Source organism: Vulpes vulpes, chromosome X (assembly GCF_048418805.1).
Source record: "Vulpes vulpes isolate BD-2025 chromosome X, VulVul3, whole genome shotgun sequence".
Lineage (NCBI taxonomy): Eukaryota > Metazoa > Chordata > Mammalia > Carnivora > Canidae > Vulpes > Vulpes vulpes.
In genome coordinates this window covers 107708349-107717463 of record NC_132796.1, presented here as the reverse complement: position 1 = coordinate 107717463, position 9115 = coordinate 107708349, and the positions used below count along the sequence as shown (strand labels likewise).

The following is a 9115-nucleotide window of genomic DNA, read 5'->3' as shown; positions in this document are numbered from 1 at the left end:
AAGTATCTACAGGGGCACCTGGGTGGCTCAGTTGGTTAAGTGTCCGACTCTTGATTTTGGCTCAGGTCATGATCTCAGGGTTGTGAAAGCCCCGCATTGGGCTCTGTGCTGGACGTGGAGCCTGCTTAAGATTCTCTCTCTCCCCCTCCCTCTGTACCTCCCTCTCACACACACACTGCTTGAGCACTCTCTCTCTCTCTCTAAAAAAAATTTTTTTTTAATTTTTATTTATGATAGTCACACAGAGAGAGAGAGAGGCAGAGACACAGGCGGAGGAAGAAGCAGGCTCCATGTACCGGGAACCTGATGTGGGATTCGATCCGGGGTCTCCAGGATCGTGCCCTGGGCCAAAGGCAGGCGCCAAACCGCTGCGCCACCCAGGGATCCCTAAAAAAATTTTTTTTAAGTATCCACAAATGTGCGTGGGGGTGGGGTAGGGGTTGTGGTGTGTGTACATAGAAAGAATGCACAAACGTCATACGTTCTGTTGAAACACTGAAAGCTTTCTTCCTGAAACTGGGAACATGATGAGTGATGTCCATTTTTACAAATTCTTTTCAACATTGTGCCAGGGTGAGGGTGGGTTGCAGACAGTGCTCAGTGTAGTAAAATTACACAGAGAGGTAAAAGAAGAGTAAATATGAAGAGATTAACATAGGCACCCAAGTAATCACTTAGTTATAAATAAAAGAGTAACAAATCATGAAGGAAAAAAGTATATGGCTTCATTGTGAGTCCAACATATTGCTTCAGGCCAAGTAAGTAGAATTGATCGTTAGCAAGCACCCCTTTTCCCTCTCAGGCACTGCACCATAGTAGCTCTTGATTTGACCTGCCTGCTTGGTTACCTAATGGAAATTTCCAGACCCACTCAAAAGCCACCATGAAGGGGCTCATAATAAACATAAATACCAGAAATGACTGCAATGCATCAATATGTAAAAATCATAATTAACCTCCTCAAATCATTGGTAGTTACTAAGGTAACACCCCCTTATTCTTAAAAATTGGTAAGTAAAGGGAATTATTCAAGCACTTAACTCTCCTGTGTGGACTGCATTTCAGCATAATCAAGTAGCTAATAAGGGGGAAGCTCTTTTTTAAAGCAAATTTCCAGCTAATACATAAGAAGAAAAGAAAAAATTAGAAAAAAAATAATCATTTTGCAACCCTCAACAAAACAATGGATCTAGGCAATAATTTTCAGTAGCTACCAAAACCATCTACTGAAGGATTGATAAGAAATCTCTTTTTAAGCAACAAAAATAACTTCTTGGACCCAACCTCCCCAATATCTTTTATTATGCCATTATTTTTTTTTAAATAGGAAGTTTCCATAGTTTTTTTTTTAATTTTATTTATTTATGATAGTCACAGAGAGAGAGAGAGAGAGAGAGAGGCAGAGACATAGACGGAGGGAGAAGCAGGCTCCATGCAGGGAGCCCGACGTGGGATTCGATCCCGGGTCTCCAGGATCATGCCCCCGGCCAAAGGCAGACGCTAAACCGCTGCGCCACCCAGGGATCCCCTATTATGCCATTATAATTGTGATATCAGCTCTGGGAAAGGATAGCAGAGGAAAAGGAAGTTACAATTTTATCTTGTATCCTCGAGCGTTACCATTTCTGAGTAAAATATACATATTTTCATTGGAGAGTTCTGCAGCGAATATTGATACCAAAGGAGTGACTCTATTCTAGGCCTGATCCAAATTATTTCCTGATCAAAATGCAATCCAATTTAAATAAAATATCTGCAACATACTGTTTAGGAAGGATCCTCCAGAGAGGAATTTTGGACTCTGGATTGTTAAGGCAGGTCATCAATGGCGCTGTGCGAGACACCTGGGTCTTTGGAGTTGATCCTTGGATCTCCAGCTGGGCCAAGGAGAAGAGCACTGCTGGGCAATAGCAGGCCAACTAAAACAGACTCAACAGCAGAGCCACACTTGCCACTTGTGTGCCAAGGTAACATTAGTCAGGACCTATTTCAGTAGAAAAAGAGGAACCAGTATTTGGAGAAGGACTGGCAGAGCTGGAACTACGCACCACTGAGGCTGTATCCTGTGCTGTTTATGTTCTCGTGCCTGGTACTGCTATGAAAATGGCTCTAATTTCTTTTGAATCAGGAGATGAGAGAAAAGATGATGGTGTTTGCAACCTAATGCCTAGAAAATAGGAGAATACAATACATTTAACTGCTTTTTTGGCATAAAAGGAAATTCTATGGAATTTTCCAGCAATTTGCATCTATCAGAACATAGCCTCTAGCATGAGATGGTACCAGTGCAAGCACAGCATAAATAAAATCACAGAAGGCGTCAGAGGAAACTCAACTCTTCTGCTGAGAATTTAGACAAAAGTGTAATTTCCATCTGAATTCAACGGTTTTCATTATAAGGAGAATAGAAGGCCCAGATATGGAGTTTATTTCTAACCCAACTAGAAGCATTAATGACTAAAATCTGGGAAGAAAGTGAGACAGCACAAATGAGCAAGAGAGTAAATGACACTGGTGATGAACCTGAGATGGCCCTCTAAGGAGAGATGGCTCTCTAAGTCTGTCTTTCTCCAGATGAAATGTCGAAGTCTCATGACCTGTTCCTCATTAAGCTTCCAAATTTTTCACCATTTTGAACATTCTTCTCTGGAGATTCTCTGGTATGGCCTTCAGAGGATGGTACTATACTACAAACTCCTCAAAGTAGTCTAGATTTTGGCTAAAGATCACAGAGGAAACTAGAGTTGTTATTTCTGATGATCAAAAATCAACTTCAGGATACTACAGAACAAAGCACGGGGTGTAGTGGGGAAAGCCAAGCATTGTCCTAGGTGCTATGGTACAACATGAATAACACAGACAAGGTCCATGCCTTCAAAAGAGCTTACAAGTTTAATAGAGAAGACAGATCAATACAAGGAATCAAACAAATAATAAGAACATAAGATCATGATGAGTTCTACAAAGAAAATAAAACAGAATAACATGACAGAGCATCCTTGGGTGGTGAGGAAAGGTCACTCTGAGGGAGTGACATTGAGGTGAGACCTGAAAGACAAGGAGTAAAGCAAGAAATTATATGTAGAAGCATTTTCTAGAGCTGATAGAAGAGCTAATGCAAAGGTTCTCAGCATCAATGAGCTAGACATGTCCAGGAACAAAAAGATGGGAAAAGGTAGGAGATAAGGCCAAAAAGGTGGACAAGAGTCAGATCACATAGCACCTTACTGGAAATGGTAATAAATACCTAATTGCAATGTGAAGCTATTGCGGGGACTTAAGCAAGGAAACTGCATGATATGATTTGTGTTTTAAAATTATAATTTTGGCTATTGTGCTGAGAATAGACTATATCTTGGCAAGTTCTGAAAGCAAGGACATCTGTGAAGAGTATGTTGCAGAAGTCCAGGCAAAAGAAGTTGATGGATCAATTCAGGTAGAAGCAGAATGAGTGGTGAAAAGAGTTCAAATTCAGGATGTATTTTGGAGGCAGAGTCAACAGGGTGCTAGTGCGGTAATAATAAGGGAGAATAAAATCTAGGTAAATGAAACAAGAAATCTAGGATGACTCTTAGTTATATAACTGGGTGAATGGTGGTGCCAAATAATTGATAGGGAGACAGGAGGAGGGATAGATTTGAGGGAGGAAGGTATGAATCAAGAACTCTCTTTTGGAAATACTGAATTCGAGACTCTATTGGAGATGTTGTAAAAGCTGGACAGAGTTTCACAGGAGAGGTGCAAACTAGACATATAAACTGGAAGTCATCGGCCTAAAAATAGTAATGAAAACCAGGGGAGTATTTGAGGATACCTTGCACACCTTGGACAAGTCACTGCATCTCTCTGGACACCAGAATCTTCATCTATAAAAGGCAGTTGAGGGCATCTGGGTGGCTCAGTGGTTGAGCGTCTGCCTTTGGCTCAGGTTGTGATCCCGGGGTCCCAGGATCAAGTCCCACATCAGGCTCCCCACAGGGAGTCTGCTTCTCCCTCTCTCCCTCTGTCTCTTTCTCTCTGTGTCTCTAATGAATAAATAAACAAAATCTTTAAAAAAATAAAGGCTGCTGATACCCATTAATGTTTGTGCCAGATTGAGTTGTTGTAAAGATTAAAGAAAACCAGTGTAGCCTATGATTGCTTAAACGATTTTTAGTAGCTGTGCTGATGTATGTAGGGAAGTAGATCTGTGTTTAACTCAAATTTCTGGAGCTTTTCATATGATACTCTTCTGTTAAAACAGGCATCCTCCATTTTGTACTAGTGCAATTGATTTATTTCATCGAACTCCCTCTCCTCTATCTGCAGCCTCAATCTTAGGCCAGATCCTATGGTCTCTCCTTCCCTACATGCAACATGTTGCCATGAGACACTGTCATGCTGCTTGCCTACAGTCTCCCTACTCTGGCTACAGAATGGACCACACTTCAGACAAATGGACTACAGCAGGCTCAGCCACAGTTTGGCAAAGCACCAACAACCCAGGAGAGCTGGGCAAATGGCCAAACAATTTCAGACTATAATGCTTAATCTTCTCATAGCAATTTAGTGAGGCATGGGTATGAATTAGTATTATCCTCCAATGTGACATAAGGTGCAAAGACCCCAGAAATAATAGTAATAGTGGCAAAAAGAGGCTGGGAGCCAGATTACAGAGACTGAACAAGCAGAGAGATAAGGAAACAGGAAGGAAGCAAGGCTAAGAAGGAAAAAGTAGGGCTTAGGTCCAGCCATATGAACTCTGGTTCTCTGGCAGGACTTCTGCTAAAGAAGAATAACTTTTAGGAAAAAAGCAAAACCCTAGTCCTGAAGATGGTGAAGACACGCAAGGGATTCAGTCAGTAACACAAAGAACAGGTAAGAGCTCAATTAAAAATGCTAAGATTTATGGTCAAAAGCCAGATTGTAACTAAGCTAGCAGCATTGTGTATGGGTACGGAGGCCCTTCTAGTGCCCTCTCCGGGGGCCAGACTGGTCCGATTCTGGAGTGTTGCTGAGACAGTTCGCGGGAGGTTGTGGCCCAACCGGAGAGAGTGAAGGAAAGGAAAATGCATAATTAATCTTATGGCAGAGAATCAATCCTAAACAGAACCCTCTCCTAGAAATAAGAGCAGCACTTTGAAAGACAGAATGGAGAAGCTGCATAGATCAGTTGAAAGATTATCGTAAGAGTTTCTTCGTCAGTCACACAAGGAGGCCAGACCACATCAGGAGCACCAAAATCACCAGGAAAAATATTTTTCAAATGCATATATGTCCCTAAAGACACAGAATTAGCAGGTCTTGAGGGGGTACCTGAGAATCTGTATTTTAAAGTTCTCTACAGGATTAGGATGTATTGGTAGGTTCAGAAATCACTGGACTAGAAGATTCCCAAATACTATTATCTGCCATCAACTGTTTTATTTGGCACCAATACAGCATTACTTTCTCTTAAGCCTAATTGTTTACTAAAGCCTTACCTCTAACTCCAGAGGGATTAGAAAGTGAGATAAGATAATTTTTTTCTCTTATTTTAATTATTTTTTATCAGTGGGTTTTAGAAGGGTCCAAAGACCTACTTGCTCACTTTCTTCTATGTGGCTGTGGAAGAGGGGCAGCCTGAAAGTGCCTTGTGCATGAGAACTTCTGGATGGAACCAGGGCAAGGGCTAACAATCTTCTTGTATGCCATCCACTTTTCATTTCCATTTTCACATTTGGAGATTATCCAATTTGTCTCCATAAACAAACCAGGAGATGGGCACTTGGGTTTAGGTCTCTAAATAATACCCAGAGGTTAGACATGTACAGAGTTGTTGATTTACTGTGGGTGTACAGATTACCATATATAATAGCAACAGCTGACATATGCTCAGTGTCAGAAACTGCTCTATGAACTTTACTCTGATTATCTTATTTAACCATCACAATAACCTTATGCAGGAGGTACTATTTTTACTTCCACGTTACAGAAAAAAACTGAGACTCAGAGAACAAGTAGCTTGTTGAATCAGGTCAACTAATAAGTGAGGCACCAGGATTGGAATCCAGACATTTTGATCATAGAATCCTTCCTCTTGACATTCTTTTACATTCCTTCCTCTATCTGATTCTTGTGATGTGTGTCATCCTAAATTATCATTGATAACTGTCTGCCTACTGTCACTGAAGTATAATCTCTCTGAGAGCAGGGAACTAGTTTCATTACCCTATAGCCACAGGCCCTACACAAACCTCTAGGCATGCCCCTTCATTCTTGCCCTCATTCCATTGGCTGGCTTGTTTCTGTGAGGTAATACCATTATGATGATGTGAGGTGACCTCATATTAGCAGCTCAGTACTTCAGAATCCTGAAGGGAGCAGAGCACCTCAATTCAAGGGACAGAGAAAAGGCAGATAACTGGACTGCAGTCCAACTTGTTCTGAAAAAAGTATTGAAATAAATAATGGACAAAGTTCCAAAGCTGTTTTATTTGTTTATTTCTGTGTTTTTAGTGGAGAGCCAACTTCATCTACACTTGGCTTATTCTGGTAAGTGAAAATTAACTGGGCAATAAGCTTAAAAAGTAATACTGGGGCAGCCCGGGTGGCTCAGTGGTTTAGCGCTGCCTTCAGCCCAGGATGTGATCCTGGGGACCTGGGATCAAGTCCCAGGTTGGGCTCCCTGCATGGAGTCTGCTTCTCCCTCTGCCTGTGCCTCTGCCTCTGTGTGTGTGTGTGTGTGTGTGTGTGTGTGTGTGTGTGTGTCTCGTGAATAAATAAAATCTTTTTAAAAAAGGAAATTTAATATAAAATAAAATAAAAATAAAAAGTAATACTAGCCACTGGGGAAGTTAAAATTGGATCCCAGGGTAATTACATTTTCCTGTTAAAAGTGTTCAAGACAGTTAATAATCACAAATATTTTGCAGCACCCATAAAAATCAATGAATGGCCTGATGAACCAAATGAAAACAACGAAGCATATGAAGGTGATGGATATCCATCAAAATACTCAGGTAAATCAATGCAATATTCACATCCAGTAAGACTATAGTTATTTCAAAGAAAATAAGGGCTAAGACTTCTTTTTGTACACTATGTGATTCTTTGCCTGTGCATTGGTTATCAGCATTGGCCATAAATTACAATAATTAGATGAGCACTTGCTCAGAAGTTAAATATCATAATCTTCTGTATCTTTAAGGGGAACATTCTCTTTAGGGATTACTGCTCTCTTTCTTCTTTTGTTTTTGGTTGGCACACACACAAAATCCTCATTCCTAACCTGCCCATATGAACATGAGTGTAACTGTAATCTGATGCACATGTTTTGGTGGTAGAGGCTATTAGTCCAGACACAGATGATTTGCAAGCGTACAGCTTTCTTTAAAGTTATTTGTCTTTTGCTTTGCTTTTTTTGTTCGAATGCCAGTGAGAATTCTGTTTATCTCAAAAGACAGGAATCAAAACCCAACAGTCTATACAGTCAGAAGGTGAATATTTATCGGAGATGTGCAGTATGCAAAAATGATTCAATTTCTTGAAAGTAAATAATAGTGACATGATATAATAACATTTAACTAGTGCTAGTCTTGGCCCCTCCCTGACACTGACTTTCTTGTCTTCTGGTGAAGAGGCTTCCTAATCTACAACTACATTTCTGGGTCCTTGTACAATTCCAAGTTACTTCTTAAACTCCCTAAACTTATCTCTCTAATCTGTCACCTCCCTCAGATCTCCTTCCACAGCCTTCAAACTGGGAGCCCTACTTCTTGCCCTTCACTACTCTTGTCTTATCAGGGGAAGTTGAGGACCTAGGAGGGCAAGTGAGAACCCACAGCCATTGCCAGGGACACTGCTGCATGACTGCGGAGGGGACGAATGTGGCCACCACTAGCCTACATAGCACTTTTGTACAAATCAGAGATGTGTACCCCCTCAGGATAAGTGAGTTTGGGAAAAGGTGCCCCTCTGGGTTAACAAATAAGTCACACACTCTTGTTGGACATATTAGAAATGAGAACCTTCTCCAGGCTTATACAGCCCTGTGGGCCCCTGGCATAGCAAACAGAACACAGGCCGATTTTCAAGCCTTATTACCCACTCCCACCTACTAGGTACCCTTGTGCAGCACACAAATTACACAGCCACACACAGCAGTCCTATGAGCAGCTCCTCAAAAGTCCAGCTAAAATGTGCTGTCTCCTGTTCTTTTCCTCTCCTTGTCTCTTGAATCCATTCTAACCGGGCTGGCACTGCCCCCCTCACTCCACCAAGACATCCCCCTCCCACAACTCCAGTTACCTCCACATTGTCATTTCACAGTCAATTCTCAGGCTGAAATCTTACCCAAACCACTTTGCATTGTTTCTTAACATTTTAGTACGAAAATTGTCAAATGTACAGATATATGGAAAGAACTGTACGTTGAACACAGCCATTGTCTAGATACTAAAATTAAACATTTTACTATAGTCATTTCTCACAGCCCATGCCATTTTTACCATGCCACTCTCCCTTTCTACTGGTGGTATGAGCCTCAGGACATTTTTCAGCTCGAGGAGGCCAAGCCACCTCATCCTGGACCAGGGAAGGAAGGTAAAGAGTGGGGCTCAAGATGGTCAACTCAAATTCTCAGACTTAAGGAAGGAAAGAGTAATATAGCTACATCACCTGTTGCATTTCTGTTCAATTTATACCAACAATAATTCCTGTGGTTTTTTTTTTATTCCAGGTGCAATGAAAAATGAAACTGTGATCAAAGAGATAAAAACCCAGAGAGATCATGATATAGCATATGCTATACCAAAAAGATACATCAAATGGAATCTAGGGAATATGGATTTATAAGGTTCAATCCAAAAGTGCCCTGTAATCCATTCTCATATATCACTACACTATGTGAAACAATAAATGCATTATTTAATCAGAAAAGTATGGCTTCTATTTTTTTTTCAACCAAATATGTTGCAAGTGTCATTCCGAGTCAGAAATTCAGATGCTCAACAATGCAGGAGACAGGTGCTTGCTTTGACTAGGGACAGGAGGCAGATGCAATAAGGGAGTCAGTCATTAGTGGAAATTTAATTTGTATTTGTTTACACACATTGCAATGTAGTCTCCATTCTTTGTTATTTGTTTAAAATGGCAT

General features: G+C 40.9%; 1 long non-coding RNA gene across 1 annotated transcript; it reads left to right on the top strand.

Annotated features, from left to right (window-relative positions):
• Positions 1-6477: 6477 nt before the first annotated feature.
• Positions 6478-8865, top strand: LOC140596321 (uncharacterized). Its single transcript, XR_011998360.1, has 3 exons — positions 6478-6513; positions 6894-6980; positions 8699-8865. It is a non-coding gene; the product is annotated as an uncharacterized lncRNA (long non-coding RNA).
• Positions 8866-9115: the final 250 nt, after the last annotated feature.